Source organism: Balaenoptera borealis (assembly GCF_965194805.1).
Source record: "Balaenoptera borealis genome assembly, chromosome: 14".
NCBI lineage: Eukaryota > Metazoa > Chordata > Mammalia > Artiodactyla > Balaenopteridae > Balaenoptera > Balaenoptera borealis.
The window spans coordinates 25,659,627-25,676,595 of record NC_138875.1 but is presented as its reverse complement, the minus strand read 5'-3'; the positions used below and the strand labels follow the sequence as shown (position 1 = coordinate 25,676,595).

Below are 16,969 nucleotides of genomic sequence, written 5' to 3'. Positions count from 1 at the left end.
TCCTTTTAGTTTCCAATTTTCCACTCTCACAAGCTGCCATGAGTAGTCTGGCATATATCTTCTCATTCGTATATGAGAGCTCTTTAAGGACAGAAACTTTTGAACTTCTTGATCAAAAATGAAGCCCCACAGCGAGAAATACAATTTTACACTGCAACCTCACACTCACACACACACACATACATTCTTAAAAGAGACATTTTACCATATGTTATCCTCTGCCATTTCTCTAAATTGAGGGTTGTGAACCATTAATGAATATGAATCAACTTAGTTGATCCTGAGAAGTATCTTTTTTAGAAGAACAGAAAAGAAAAAAAATAGAAAACAGAATACAGTAGAAAACAGAGCATATTCAATTATTTCAAAAATTTTAATTGTCTGTGTCTCATGTAAAACATATTTCCCACCATAGGTTTGTAAAAAAACATATGAAAACCACTGCCTTAGGATACCAAGGAGTTGAAATGCTGCATAGTAGGACATGCACATATACAACTTTACCAAATACTATCAACATGGTTATACTAATTGTCATTCCCACCAGGGAAATATGAGTTCCTATTTTACCCAGTACCACTAACACATTATTTGGTCTCTCAAACTTTTGTCAAAAGGATGGGGTGCAACACAGAGGGCTGTCGATGTTTAGCACTTCCCCAACTACTAAGAAGTTTGAGAATATTTTCATATTTACTGACTTTTCAGGATCCTATTCCTTTGAATCATTTGTTCACATTCACCATCTTTTTCTTAATTTACAGGAATTATTTATATATTCTGGATAATAATCTTTTGTTAATTACACATATCACATGTATCTTCACCTAGCAAGTGACTTTTGATGGCCTTTTTTATACTTAAGTAGTTTAATGTGCTCAAATTTATCAGTATTTTAAATCATACGTATATATTTGTACCTTCTTAAAGATCCTTCCATATGCTGTCACCTTTTAAAAGTCAAAGTGTAAAGTTTTGCTTTTCACACTTGTAATTTTTTTGTGTGTATGGTGTGAGGTAGGCATCTTCCCCTTCTCAACAGAAATAATCAAGTACACCAGCACCATATACTGAATCTTTTCCCTAGTGATTACAAATGCTATTTGTGTTTCTAGGCTTTTTTTCTTTCCTTCCATTAGTCTATATCTGAGACAAATACCATCATGTCTTAACCATTAAAGCTACACAATATGTCTTGAAATCTGATAAAGTGAATTCTCTTTCACCTGTGATTTTAATTGGAATGACACAATTTATAAATAAGTGAAGGAAAACTGACACGATACTGTCTTCTATTCATAAACACAAGTATATCTTCTTCTAATTGAATATTATATGGGTCTTATAATTTTTTCCATTAAGGTCCCACGTGTTTTTATTTTTTCCTAGGTATTCTGTAGTTTGTGTTGCCATTTTAAAGGGTGGCTTTTTAAAATTTAGATTTTGTTTCTTGCTGGCATATAGTAATGCACTGGTTTTTATATACAGTTGACCCTTGAACAATGAGGAGGTTAGAGGTGCTGACGCCCCATGCAGTCAAAAATTCGCATATAACTTTACAGTTAGCCCTCTGTATCAGTTCTGCATGTGAAGATTCAACCAACCATGAATAGTGTAGTACACAGTTATTGAAAAAAAAAATCCACATAGAAGTGGACTGGCACAGACAGTTCAAACCCATGCAGTTCAAGAGTCAACTGTATTCTTTTTAAAGTCAACTTTATTGAGGCACAGCTTACATACAATAAAATGCACAGATGTTAAACATATAATTCAGTGAGTCCTGGTAAATATATACGTCCATATAACCACCATCCCAGTCAAGATACAGAATATTTTCATCATCTCAAAAAGATTCCTTGGATCCCTTTTGAGTCAATCTACCCTTCACACCCATGATTTCTATCAAAGTAATTTTACCTGTTCTGGAAATTCATATAGTTGGAATCATGCCATAGGTACACTTCTATTTTTTTAAACCAACACCATTTACTCAAATTAGGCAAGTTCCCTGATTCCTAGTTTTCTAAGAATTTTTGTCAAGAATAAGTACTGAATTTTATCATATGCTTTCCTTCACCCACTGAGATTATCATACGGCTTTTCTCTTTTGATGTGTTAATGTGATGAATTTCATTTACAGGTTTTCTAATGTTTAATCATTTTTACATTCCTGAGACAAACCCTAAATAGTCACAGCGTTTTTTTTGTTTTGAGCAAATACTAACATTTTTACCTAAAATTTTATTGCCATGTTCATTAGTGAGATGTAGCCTACATGTTTCCCTTCTGGTACTACACTTGTCTCGATGGCTGGGAGGGTATCAAGATTACAGTTGCCTAGCAAAATGATTTTTCTATGACATTTTGTATAACACTGGAATTACTGGTTCTTCATAAGTTTTATAGAACTTGCCCATCTGGAATTTTCACTTGGGGTTTGGGTTGCTTGGGGATTTTTATTTAATTTCATTTTGGTGTAATATCTAACTCTGAATTTAAATTTTAACATTATAATCTAATCAAGTTTAATCAAGTTTCTTATTCTTAAGCCAATTTTGGTAATTTATTTTGCTAGAAATTTCCATTCTACCTGTTTTCCAATCTGAAAGCAAAAAGCTGCTCAGTGTTCTTAGTTTTGAAATCTCATTTGGCCGCAGTCCTATCCCTTTTTCATTTCTAACACATTTGTGCCTTCTTTTCCTCCTCTATCAAACTTAGTCTTTTCAACTTAGCACCTTAGGTTTAGTTGTTCCAGTTATATCTATTTTTCCCCTATTAATATTTCTCAACTTTATTTCCTTCCTTTTTCTAACTCATTACATTGTATAGTTAACTTATTTTTCTTTACTAAGTAAACATTCTTACTTCTTTAATACACATTTAAGGTTGTAAGTTTCCCAGATAGACAAATGAACTTTTGCTGTTTTGTTTTGTTTTGACAGTATTTTCATCATCCTAAACATTTTCTAATTTTTATGAGTTGCTCTTAAATTTAGAAGTATGTTTTTTCAGCATACAACTATGGATTTGGGAGCTGTTGTTGCTATCCTCCTGTTATGTTTCTAACTTAACTGCACTAGGATCCAAGGACATGATTTTTAAGGTACAAATTCTTAGTAATTTGTCAACATTTGCTCTGAGGTCTAGTACATAACCAAGTTTTGTATAATTCCATATGTACCGGAAAAGAATATAATTGTAATTGTTGCATGCTTGCTAACTGCACATTTCCAGTGCTGTATAACCTTATTTTTTACCTATCTTTTCTTATATTACTGTGAGGTATGTTAAAATCTCCTACAATGATTATTACACATTTGTTGACTTATCCTTGTAATTCTGCTAATGTTACCGTATAGACCACTATAGACTGTCCCTACCACACCTGCCCTGCCCTGCACCCAAATTCACATGTTGAAACCTAATTCCCACTGTGATCATATCTGGGGGTGGGGCCTTTGGGAAGTGATTAGATCATGAGAGTGCAGCCCTCATGAATGGGATTAATGCCCTTATAAAAGAGACCCCAGGGAATTCCCTTGCCCCCTTCTGCCATATGAGATTACAGCAAAGACAGCTGTCTATGAAGTAGGAAGTGAGCCCTCACCTGACACCAAATCTGCTGGCACCTTGAACTTGGAATTCCCAACCTCCAGAATTGTGAGAAATAGATTTCTATTGTTTATAAGGCACCCGGTCTACGGAATTCTGTTACAGCAGCCCAAATGGAGTTTATGCCTAGTACATCTTTTTGCATCTTTTTCCTTTACTTTAAAACTGTGTCATCATAGTTTCAAGTGTATCTACTAATAAAAAGCATTTAGTTAATTTTTAATTTTTCATTCTCCATTAACCAGCAAGCTTAATCTGAAATTATGCATTGGTTTATGGAGACATTTAAGCTTATTTTCTATCATCTTATTTTGTTTTCTAATTCGTAAGCAATTTCTTTGCTTCTTTTTTCTCCTTTCCTGCCTTCTAGTTGAATGATCACATATTCTTTATTTCCACCACCTCATCCCCACTGATTTGGAGTTATACATTCTATTCCAATTCTTTCAGAGGGTTATCCTTAAAAATTTTTAATGGAAAACTTTAATCAGTGGGTTGCAGGTGAAGACAGCAAACAAAAACAAACTCAACACACAATAAAGGAATTTAAAAATAAAAAAGAAAAGACAATTTCATGAAGATAGGGAGAAGAGTAAGACAAAAACAAGCAAAATTTTGATAACTGGAAAATGGATGGATGAGTAATAACTGTGAACAGATCAGAGACTACTTACTAACTCTAGGCTACCTGTGGAGAAACATCCTGATCTACACAGCAGAATTCTCAAAAGGCTAAGTAGCAGACACCACCAGTCATAGCAGGAACTGAGGGCCAGAAGGAGGAAGGAGATAAAATAGGCAGGATTGGGTGAGGGATATTTGAGAAGCAATCAGATACTTAGCTCCACTTCCCCACTCTATGCCACTGGGTAACTGCTCCTCTCCCTCTCCAGAAGACTAAACGTTTATTCTTGGCAGAGAGTAAAACAGTCTACCTGTGCTAGGAGATGGCCTGGGTCCCATTAGGAGAAGAGAGGGGGTAAATGAACATAAGCATGCCAAAAGCAGACACTCCCCAACCCCTTCCTCCACTGAGTTCTGGCTCCCAAGATACTAACAGCCAGACCTTTACCCATTTAGTCAGATCAAGACTCCTCTCCAGGTTACCTGACCAACCCAGGAGGAAAAACATACAGATACTAATATTGAGAGTTTACCAACAAACGGTCCACTCAGATCACTCTACAGTGAAACTGAAAGAAGACCCACATGCTTAGTTTCCAATCGGCTTTTTAGACCCCACCTTCTTAATCAATGATTACTTGGTTTATGTGAGGAAAAATGCAAGCAAAAACAGAAAAATGCAACTTTCAATAAGTTTGAGACTATACAGAGAAAGAAAACATCCTCAAAATCATCATTATACCCAGAGAAACAAGAGAGGATATAGCAACCCTGAAGCAAGAGCAGCATGTTTTACAAAGGAAACATACTTTACAAAGGGAACATTCAAAGTGTAAAAGAAGAGCTCTTGGATGACTTGATAGCAGAAACGGAGGGGGGGGGGGGTGGCAGGGGGGGGGACAACAGAAGTGTGGGAAGATACAGTATAGGAAATCTCCCAGAAAGCAGAACAAGAAGAAAGATGAAAAATAGTGGAGAAAAATGAAGAAAATTAGAAGGCCAGTTCAGGAGGTCCAATGTCCAAACAGAACTTCCAGAAAGACAACAGAGATGATTGGGGGGGGCGGGGATTATCAGTCAAAGAAATCAAGAAATATATCAAATAAATCAAGAAATCTTTCGATGGGAGTTTCCAAATTGAAAAGGCCCATCAAGACCCCAGAACAATGGATGAAACACATCCACATCAAGGTTGGTGGCTATGAAACTTCTGAATGCTAAGAAGAGCCAAAAGTCTCCAGGGATAAATTTTTTGAAAGGTCATACAGAAAAGAATCAGAATGGATTTGATTTTCGCAACAGTAACACTAAGTGAAGTCAACAGAGCAATGCCCTCATGATTCTAAAAAACAATTATTTTTAACCTAGAATTCTATTACCCACCCAGGATCGAATAAAGGTATTTTCAGACATGTAACATCTCCAAATATTTTCCACACACACTCTCTCTCAAAGGAAGTCCTGAAGGATATGTTTCATCAAAAGAAAGGAGAGCAAAAGAATAGGAGATCTAACAAAGGAGAAAGGCTAAGGAACCCCATAAAATGACAGTGAACCCCATGACAGTGAACCCCATAAAATGACAGTGAAGGGGGATCCGAGGACAACTGCTGTGTACTAGGTGTAGGCAACCAGTGCAGACTGGAGCAGGTTCAAAAACATGTAGCAAAAGTAATATTAGAGGACTTCCCTGGTGGCACAGTGGTTAAGAATCTGCCTGCCAATGCAGGGGACACGGGTTCAATCCCTGGTCCGGGAAGATTCCACATGCCGCGGAGCAACTAAGCCCGTGCTCCACAACTACTGAGCCTGCACTCTAGAGCCCGCGAGCCACAACTAATGAGCCCACACGCTGCAACTACTGAAGCCCGCGCACCTAGAGCCCGTGTTCCGTAACACGAGAAGTCCGAGCACCGCAACAAAGAGTAGTCCCCGCTCGCCGCAACTAGAGAAAGCCCACGCACAGCAACGAAGACTCAACGCAGCCAAAGATAAATAAGCTAATTAATTAAAAAAAAAAAAAAGTAATATCAGCCTTCTCTCTAAAGTAGACAAACATCGTAAAAGTCAATGGAAGCATGGCTTTCACTGATGAGACCCACTATGATCATGGTAAATGTTGAGAGTAAATGTGACAGGAAAGAACCGCCTGGTATGTTTTAACCAACGTCGAGATTTCTGATGCTACAGATTATAATGCAAAGGAAAAAAAACCCGGCCTGATAAGAGGAATTCTCATGCATTCAGACTTGTTTATATATATATGGAATTTCTTTAAGCCAGAGCCATTCAATGGAAATAGAATGCAAACCACACATATAATTGTAAATTTTCTATTAGCTACATTAAAAAAGTAAAAATAGTTAAAAGTAATCATTTTAATAATTTAATAATTTTATTAATATACCCTACTATATCTCTAAAATATTATTTCAATGTGTAATCAGTATTAAAAATGGAGATATTTTACACTCTATTTTTTAACTAAGTATTAAAAATCTAGTATGTATTTTACAAATGCAGCCCATCTCAATTTGGACTAGCTACAGCTCAACTGTTCAAGAGCCACATGTGGCTAGTGGCTATCTATTGAACAGAGCAGCTCTAGAAGGACATGGAACTGGGTAGCAGGAGTTAAGAGATCTGAGGGAGAGTTACTTTCATTATTTACTATTTTGTCCCTTTAGAATCTTGCACCATGTGCTCTTAATACCTATTCAAAAAATGAATAAAGTACATTCCCTAAAATAAATAATACAAATGTAGATATCCTCTGACCTACTTCTAGAAATCTATCCTATGTATGTGTATAATGATGTATCAACAAAGTCATTTATTACAGCACTATTTTTAATACCACAAGACTGGAAATAAATGTCCATCAACAAGAGGACTGATGAAATATAGACACCCATACAGAAGAATACTGTGCAACCAAAAGAAAAAGTTAAAAAGTATTCATTATGTACTGACACGGAATAATCTACAAGATGCATTATTAAGCAAAATACAGGACCAGTTTTTGTACTAAAAGGTAATATATGCACAAAGTTGCTCACATATGCATAAAATCTCTGGAGCAATACAAGAAAACCTAGTAATGCTACTTGCCTTTGGAAAGGCAACTGGTTGGCAGGGACAGGCTGGCAAAGAGACTTTTCACTGTATATCCTTTTGTATCTTTTGAATTTTGAATTTTGAATTTGAATACAATAATGTATCACCTATTTAAAAAATCCACTATTCTACATCTAGCTAGTGTCTGCTTTTTATTTACCCTGCTTGGCCTTCATGTGCTATTTAAGTCCCTCTACAAAAACACTACAAACTAGTGTTTTTCTAGTTTTTCCATAGAGAAGCTTGAGGCTTGTTTTTCTCAGAGGCCACAGAAGTTTCAATGATATTGGAACAGAGATATAGATATATATATTTTAGTATACAGTTCCCAGAATTTTATCTCCTTTCCCCAAATGGCATTACAACCCCAGCCCCAGCTACTGAATTATCTAATAAATTCCCCAAGGCCAGCTTTTCCTTGACACTAACTGACTTTCTAAGTTTCTGGTACCTGGGGACTTTTCTCTCCCTCCCACCCCTCCCTCTCTAGATCAGCTCTATATATATATATATATATATATGACCAAAAATGTTTTACATTTTATCCAACATTTGTAGCAGGAGGAATGGGCCTAATCTATGTCTCTTTGTGTGATTTTTTAGAAATCTAGATAAAGAGAGTATAGTCAATGATGCAAACACTGAAGAAAGCAGTATGATAATGGAGAAAAGACTGCTAAACTTGGCAGTTCAGAATTCAGTGATGACTTCTAAAAGGGCAGCAGGAAGGCGGATATGAAAAAGAGTGGCAAAAAACACTTCACAAGGTTCAAGTTTAGAACAAAGGAAGTCATTAAGTATAGAAAGTAAATGTAAATTTCAAATATCTTCAAATTGCAAATACAAAATATTCTCCAAATACCTATATAAATATTTATTTCAAAAGAAAATCAAGTTAGATATTTCAACATAAAATACTTGAAATGTGATGGTGCTGCCTCATAAAGAACACCTAAGTTCCTGCTGAAATAGTATAAAATCACTATTAGATTTTTGGCAATCCACATTCAAACATGTATCACACGTTTACTAATGACCTGGATTTTTACAATTGTTTTAGTCAAAGAAACCCCGACAATAGAAAGCATTAAAAAAAAAAAAAAAAAAAGTAAAAACTAGTTTTAGGAACAACAACCAAAAAAAACCCAGATTTCTCAATTCTCACTGTAACTATGCTTTTTTTCCAAAGTTGTACGCTAGTAAGGAAAGACTGCCAATTGGAAACCTAAGTTGGCCCCATGGAGAGCGATGGGTAATGTGCCTTTTAAAAGCAAAGAGAAAACATTCATGTGTTCAGTTTTATGGACTGTTAAAACGTAATGTTAGAGCTTGAATTTAACCCTAAAAGCAGGTCATTACTTCAGTGAAAGTCCCCATTATATGGGGACTGCTGTATAAAGAGAGTCTATCTGTTCTTTACTTGAGTTACATTCCTTTCACCTTTAATGAGTTGTGTGGAATCCATAGGTCTATATTCAGCTTGTAAACATAAAATTACATACTAGTTTATCATCCCTGGACTGTGAAAAAGGATCCAACTATTAAGAGACTACACAAGCCCAGACTCAAATCAGCACAAATATTCAGTACTCCTATTTCTCTTAAAACTCCCAGAGTCTGTATTGACCTTCTGCTAAAGCAACAACTTACACCATCAATTGGGTACAAGTCCTCAGTGTGTAAAAGTGCAATTAAAGCAAAGGCTAGAGTAGCACTGCCCAACACAACTTTCTATTAAATTAAAATTAATTAAAATTAAATTCAACATTCACTTCCTCAGTCACAGAAGCCATATTTCAAGTGCTAAATAGCCACATGTGGCTGGTGTCTACTATATTGAATGGTGTGGGTCTACAGAAAGTTTCTTCTCTACGATCTATTACTCCTCTAGAGCTTCAAAGGCTTCCTGGGGGCCAAAGAATGAGAGGAAAACTGAGCAGGCAGGGCTTCAGCAACTGTCGCTTTCCTTACATTTTGAGATTCTGCATAATGCTGTTGCTGTTGCTGTTGCTGGTAGGAGCCTTCTCTCTGGCTGCTGCTGTGTGCATACAGGTATGTGTGTGCATTAGGTTTGAAAACGGGTTTAGAGCAAAAATGGCCAATGCACAAACCTCAGGCCAAAGCGGAACCCTCCTGATACTTAAAACATTTTATAAAGAAAAGTTTAATTGGCTGGCTTACATGAACTACAGCCTAACCACCTGTCTACAAAGTAAAAGGTTGGTCTAAACATGAAAAATTTGCATTCACTGCCATAGATAGAGCGCCTCTAGTCAACAATAAAGTTTCCATAGTTCATTCAAATCAAGGAAGAAAGCCCATGGGCCCAGCTTCCGTTGCACCATTTATCAGGAGTTTATTCTGTGAACTTTGAAAACCAGATTCACCGCCCCACATTTTATAATGAAAGATGATTAAGACGGAGCATTACCTTAATATTTACAAGTCCATAACCATTATCTCTTTATAGAATTTTTGGAAAAGCTGAAGCAGCATATGCAAATGTACTTTATCTTCAACGGGCAAACTACAAGATCACAGATTTACTATGCTACTTCCTCAGATCGAGTTTTTGAACTGAAAGACTCAAGGTAATAAATCTGATGAACTTCCATTGGCTCCTCCCAGTTATTCTTCCTCACAAGCTGAATACATTAAACCTGAAGCTATGCCCTCCCGCCAAAAGAGAAGGGAGGTCACAGTAGGGCACTACAGGTTTTCAGATGCAAACTGGACATGTGTACTGAACAGATCAAAACTCAAGTCTGCACTCACTTTCCACTGTTCTAGTCTTGAGGCCAAAGTAATTCTGAGATTTTGAAAATTACAGAACTATCTGGAAGAATTCGTGACAAGTTGACAGTAAACTCACAAATTTTAATGAGAATGAATCACTTCAGGATTTCTGTTTTCTTAAAAGCACAAACTTAAAGATCTAAATTACCAGGCATCTGTCCTGTCAGTGTGGCTCACATCTCTAAGAGGAACGCGTACACACTCTAGAATGTAAGGCACATATGTGAGCCACAATTACCTTAACTACCTTAATATTTCAGGCTAACTAGCCAAACCAGAGGCAGGGCCTAAATCCATCTGGCTTGGCAAAATTACATTCTCCCTACATGAAATTACTGAAATTGAAGCTCAGAGCTATCCTTGAGATGTTTACCTATAATCAGCATTGAAATATGTCCTAATTGAACACATCACAATTATATCAACCTGGAGTAATGATCAAAATTGATCAGAGAGGGCTTCCCTGGTGGGGCAATGGTTAAGAATCCACCTGCCAATGCAGGGAACACAGTGAAGTTCAAGCCCTGGTCTGGGAAGTTCCCACATGCCGCGGAGCAACTAAACCCATGAGAAAGCCCGTGCGCAGCAAAGAAGACCTAACACAGCCAAAAATAAATAAAATGAAATAAATAAATTTTAAAAATTGATCAGAGATAAGCAATAAGCCTCAAACTGTGCATTTTTAAACAAAAAAGGATGGATAACTTTTGTACTACTGGTTTTAAAAAAAAAAAGTCCATTTTTTTTTTCCAAATAGCTAAGGCTATAAATTACAAGGTGACCAATTAATATTTGATGGAGTAGATGGTTTAGAAAGTAACCCTGAGATAGAAAAGAGGATCCAAAAAAATTACCAAGGCTAATATTGGATAGAAGTCACATATAAGAAGCACGAAGCCCTCAACAGACAGACTAAGCCAACTGTCCACACTTGTTCAGTCCTAGAAATCTCTAGCATACTTTATTCTAAAACCTGAGTGAAAAGTTGTACACGACACCCCTGCAGATTGACAAAAAACTGACTTATTCCAAAGAAAAGGTGTGGCCAGGGGTGCGACACCCTTTAGATCACCTTTCTTTACTACTGGCCTAGCATGAAAGATTTTTCAGTCTGGAATCACGGCACTCTGAATGGCAAAACAAATGAAAAGCACTTTGGTCAGAGCAGGTACTTTGGATCTGTCATAAAGAAAGTCATTAGAACCATGCTCTACCCCTTTAAGAACATTTGTTAATCATCCTGAATGACAATCTAAAATATATTATGGAGATTACCGCTCTCTTTAAATAGATTTTCCCAAATATGATTTAATCTAATTGATGAACTTTCATTACTATGTTTTCAGGTCTGGTCCTGCACTGAATGGTTCCAGACATGCTAGCTAGGCTCTGAGTATTCGTTTTTGTGTCTTGTAGATTATCTCCATTATCCTCACCAGACTGTTATCTGTGTTTCCTTAAAATAGACAGTAGGCTAACAGTTCCCCATCCTCCTACCCCACCCCCCCCTAGACTCCCCTCAACCTCCCACATGACCCACAATCTACTTGTCTCTAATCTACTGTGGGTTTAGAAGCAAGATAACTTTGCTTGTTAGAAACATTTGAAATAAATGCCAACAGGTTCTAATTAAGGGTCACAATGGCTCTCCTATGACTAGAACTGAAAGGTATGGACTTGGACAATTTGCCTACCTTAGGCCTTTTCGCTAAGTGTCTGTTTCTCAAATGTATTTTATAATAGGTCAAGGAGAAGAGTGTAGGAAAATCATCTGAATTAGAAAACAAGTGAAAGCTACAACCAGAAGACAACAAAGATCTTCTGAGAAGACCCTTAGTCTGAGGCACTGTTCTTAGGTACCTTCATCACAATCATTTACTCTTTGTATGTAATAACCTTAAGAGGTAGGTGTTATTACCTCCATTTTCAATCAGAAAACCAAGGCTCAGGAGTTAAGTAATTTGCCCAATACAGTGACTGAGAAACTGACTGTACGCCTAGGTCTCTCTGACGCCAAAACCCAGGGCCTTTCCACTACACAAGATTGCAGCCCAATCCTTTTTCTCGGTTTAGCTCATTGCTTTTATACTTTCTCATACTCTCATCAGAACCTGACCGATTCAGGTTTGCTTTCTTTCCCTGACCAGTTTCTATAAAAGGCAATGGATAATCAAACTAAGGCCAAATTAGGCTTAGCTCTACAAGTGTTCACCTGCTCAGCAACAAATATATTTCTGAAAGACTAGTCATATCTTCAATTTGTAGAGATTGTGCAAAAATGGTGACAAGTTCCCCCACCCCCCAAAAATACCCTACCTGTTCCCGGTGACAATATCAGTTAACACGTGACACCTTTCCTAGTGCTGTCCTCTACACTCAAAAGAAAGCCGTGCAAGCATACTTTAGGAATTGGCTCAGTCCTGAATTTGTACATTAACATGATTTTCCTACTCTAAACACTGGAGGACAGGACAAGGAGATATGAAGATTTTCCACTTTTCTAATCCCATTAAGGAACAGGGATACACTTGTTCCCTGTTACTTCACTGCCTAGTTCAGGGCCTGACACACAGCAAAAGGCTGTTTTACTGTTTAATAAATGAATAAATGTTACCTGTTCAATAAATACAAGTTAGTTGTTGAATAAATGCATAACCTCTCCTGAACTGGTTTTGAAATCTTTTTATTTCACATTTTCTGACATACCTTTACAACACTTAGTGGAAAACATCTTTCCTCTTACAGATAAAAATGGCTCCTCTACTCCCATCAAAAGACATGCCCCTCACCATCATCTAAAAATGACTCTTGTCCCAAGAATAAGAATGAGACTCCATCTGCCAGACTGCACTAAATATGACTTTTATACGCATTACAAAAACACCTGTATAAAAAAGCTGCTACAAAACGAGGCCTTAGAAGTCCTAAAGTACAAAACCAACAAAATCAAAACCAAACAAGAATAAGGAGTGCTTTCACACCTTTAGAAAAGCCAAAGCTGAAAATATTTGCAAAATGTAAAAATTCAATAGGTCTTTGATCAGCAGGTTACGTAACTAAACTATTTTTCACTCACGGATTTTCCCCCAATGTGAGGTAACAAAATTTTAACAACATGTTTGTAATATCTACAATATGAAAATGAAAAGGGGACCTTTTGCCATCTTGAAGTAGAAACAACCTTTGTTCTTACTAAAGAGAATTTCTGCTGAAATATACAAAACTATCCCCAAATTCCTACTTGAGAGTTAAAGCACACACCAAGCCTGACAAGCCACAAACAACAGGAAATTACTCTGCACAGTTTCTTACAAGATTCTTATTTCATGAACCTTACAGATTGTGTGTGTAGCGATCTGACCATTTATGACTAGGCACAGGTTAACTTACAACCCTGAAAAACCAAACTTTGTTGAACACCTATAATGTGAAATCACTGTACAAAGTATAGCTACAAAGTATAAAAACCAAGTTCTAACAGCAATTTCTTACTAAAACAAGTCCAGAAATGGATGTTACCAATCACATTACATTAATTAAAACAGACCAATGAACTACTTTAAACTCAATTTTAACATTAAGAGTGTAAGTGTGTAATCACCTTAGATATGCCCATAGACTTGAACTATTCTTACTTACTACCACAGCTAATTTTACGGCAAAAAAAAAAAAAAAACAAAGGAACTTTAAAAATAAAATCAGTGTTACTTCCTGAATTTAATATAAATGTTTTCTAAATGACCTTTTGGTGGAGAAAATTCTATCAATACTCTGTATGGTTTTTTTAAAGGCAAATGAAAAAAAAATCCTCCAACCATGATACATTTATGAAATCCATTTTACATTATTTCTCCCATCTCTGTGTATATTTGCTTATTTATTCACATCAAAACTTCCCAAATTTAATTTAACTATTTACCTGACACATGTATGTGAGGAAAACTTTTTTTTTAAAGGGGATCAAAACTAGAAAAATAGCTAATGTATTTTCAGAATAATAGAAAATGTATTATCTTATTAGTCTCAAGGAAAGCACCCTTACAATCAGTGGTGAAGGTTCAATTCACATGAAATCAGAAGAAAAGGAACTAATCATTCAGAGTTCTGGAAATTAATTCAAATTTCAGGGACCATTTTTGGAAAAATGGAGTTTGCGTGATCACTTATTTATTGACAATTACTTTACCTGCGTCGTTTTAAAAGTTTAAAACACCAAAATCTAGGATACTCCAAACTGTAACAAACATGCCAGGACTTAGATGGAAAATGCTACTTCATTTTCGTTTTACCTGGTAATTTTTTTCTTTTTAAATAAAGGTTTAGTTGACAACAAACCGGTAGCATTTAGCTTTTAAAGGGTCAGGAGGCAGAAATAACAAAACCAACCTAAGTACTGTCTTTCTTTTGTTTAGGATCAAAAAGAAACCATAACCACAAAAGGGTTAAGTAAGTAAAAGACAAAAGTACTCAACCCAAGGGCAGTATCCCCCAGGAGAGAACAAAACAAAGTTGCAGATTTGAAAACCAAGTTTGAAATGCGTGAAATCAATCAGCGTGCTTTCTAAAGGCGTGTGATAAAAACAAATAGGCTCCGCTCACAGAGCAACTTTCACAAGCGAGTAGAGAAGGACCTGGACAGAGTATCAGCCGTGTGCGTGTTTGAGAGCACACTCAAGCGATTCTGAACCCCGAGACCAGAATGGTTAACAAAGGTTACAGCACCAAAAAAAAAAAAAAGTGGAAGCAAAGTATCGCACGCTCCTAACTCGGCTTCTCAACAACTCCCGAAACCAGAGCTCTGTCCCTCCGGGCTTTGCAAATCACAACCACAAACTACCGAGTGTGTTCGCGGCGCAGGGGACGGGCCACAGCCGGCCCCCGCCCCGGGCCGCGGGCGGGCAGCAGCTCCGGGCGCCAACCCCTTCCCTCCGGCTGCCGACCCCGTCCCTCCGGCTGCCGACCCCGTCCCTCCGGCTGCCCCGCCCTGCGCTCCCGCACCCCGAGGGCCCGGCGCCCCGCGGCCCCGACCTCGCCACACCCCAGCCCCCGGCCCCCGAGGCCAGGTGACGCGGCGAGCCTCACCGACCCGAGCCCCACATTGACACACCCCAGCCCCGTGGGCCCGCCGGGCGCCGCGGCGTTACCTGGACCGAGGCTCCGGGTCCCGCCCCGTCAGAGCCGGGGGTCCGGGACCTTTTGTTCCTTCCTCTTCCGAATGGGATGAGGGGCTGGGAGGGGAGAGGGGAATGGGCGATTGGAGGCGGAACTGAAAACACTCTCGCGGCTGCCAGGCCACCCGCCCCGCCCCCCAGCCGGAGCCCGGCAGTCGACCCCGGCGCGCGAGGAGGGGGCGCGGGCCTGGCCGCCGCCCGCGGGAAGGAGGGGGTGGGGACGCGCGTCCCGCCACCGCCCCTCCTCCCCTCGGGCGCGCGCCCGCCTCGCCCCCACCCCGGGCGGCCTGGACGGCCGAGCCCTCCCCCGCTGCGCCCGCCGGCCCACCTCCGCTTCCGCCCTGCGCCCTCCGCTGCCGGCCGCAGCGGCGCGGCGCACCCACCTCCGGGAGGCTCGCTCGGCGCTCGCTGGCTGCTGGCTGGGAGCTGCTCCTCCGCCGCCGCGGCCGAGCGGTAGACCCGCCTCCCACCCCGGGCCGCGAGCCCCGCCGATTCGCCGGCGCAGCCCCGGGGCTGGCACCCTGCCGCCCGCTGATTGGCGCCCCCGGCCGCCCGTTAGGGCGCGAGGCACGCCGGCCGAGCGCAGCGCTCGGCGCGTACGGAAGACGAGGAGAACGGAGGAGGGAAAGAAGGAGGCCGAGCGCCCGGGAAAGGCCGGGACACGAGCGGAGCTCAGAGAGTCGCGGGCTACTACCTCCCCACCTCCTTTCCCTTCGGCCGCCCCGCCCCCCCGGCCGGACCGGCGGCGCGTGCAGCCAATCAGCGCACGGAGTGCTCGGGGTGTGAGCCGCGCGTCGGGGGCCTCGAATCGGAAGGGAGACGTCGCTCGCTGATTGGTCCCGCCTCCCCCGTAGAGCGTGAGGCGAGGCGTGGCCGGCGGGCGGCGGGGCGGTGAAGGAGTAGGCAGGGTGTGATGCCCGTGGTTTGGGTTGGCTTCGTCTCCTGCGCGGTCTCACGAGAGGCTCTGGGAAGGGGAGGGGAAGGCACGTAACCTGCTGCGCTAGCGACCACCCGTCCCTCACTACCTCGGCCCTGATCTCCCTCCCGGTCTCTCGCCAGCGCCACTGGGTGGGGCCTGTCGGGGGCCGCCTGGCCCACCTTCAGTAGTCAAGCCGGGAGTGGATACGTGCTCATCCCCAGGGATGCCCAGAGGACGGGACGAGCCACGGGCAGAAGAGGGTTCTGCAGAAGCTCGGGTACCGGACCCACACTGGGCGCGCCCTTCTGCGAATGAGTGGGCGGGGCCCTCGTGGTGGTAAACGGGGGCGGGGTCCGAGATGTAAATAAGCCCAGGGCTGAGATGTTTTCTGGGATGTAGGGCCAGGGAAAGGGGATGCCAGGTATTTTTCTTTAACCGGAACCGTCATTCTGTCTTCGTTAAAAATGGTGCTAATAATGCATGCTCTGAATGGTCTTGTGAAATCTAGAACATAAGTGCCTGGCACGATGCCCCTCAATTGCTGAGTTATCTTCCCTTCCCCTGCATTTCTGCACTGTTCAGGCGCTGTTCTTAGGCCCCATCCTCGCTCGTCTGCACGACAAGCCGCTAAGCCGGTGGCTTCCCAAAGCTGGTGGAGTCATAACCTCCATCGGGTAACTTTGTCACTTATACCTTACAGACACCCGAGCCTCTGCCGAAATATTGA

At 40.6% G+C, this 16,969-nt stretch overlaps 1 protein-coding gene across 5 annotated transcripts in view; it reads right to left on the bottom strand.

The window, feature by feature from the left end:
• Nucleotides 1–16,044, bottom strand: part of SMAD2 (SMAD family member 2) — a 107,731-nt gene extending 91,687 nt beyond the window's left edge. Inside the window, exons 1-2 of one of the 5 annotated variants that reach the window (XM_082354602.1) lie at nt 15,652–16,044; nt 15,297–15,380 (exon numbers count right to left, since the gene is read on the bottom strand). The gene's annotated coding sequence lies outside the window, so the exon portion shown is untranslated. Of the gene's footprint in view, nt 1–15,296; nt 15,590–15,651 lie in introns of those variants that run through there. The other 4 variants (XM_082354601.1, XM_082354604.1, XM_082354603.1 and 1 more) reach the window with 4 other exon arrangements.
• Nucleotides 16,045–16,969: the final 925 nt, after the last annotated feature.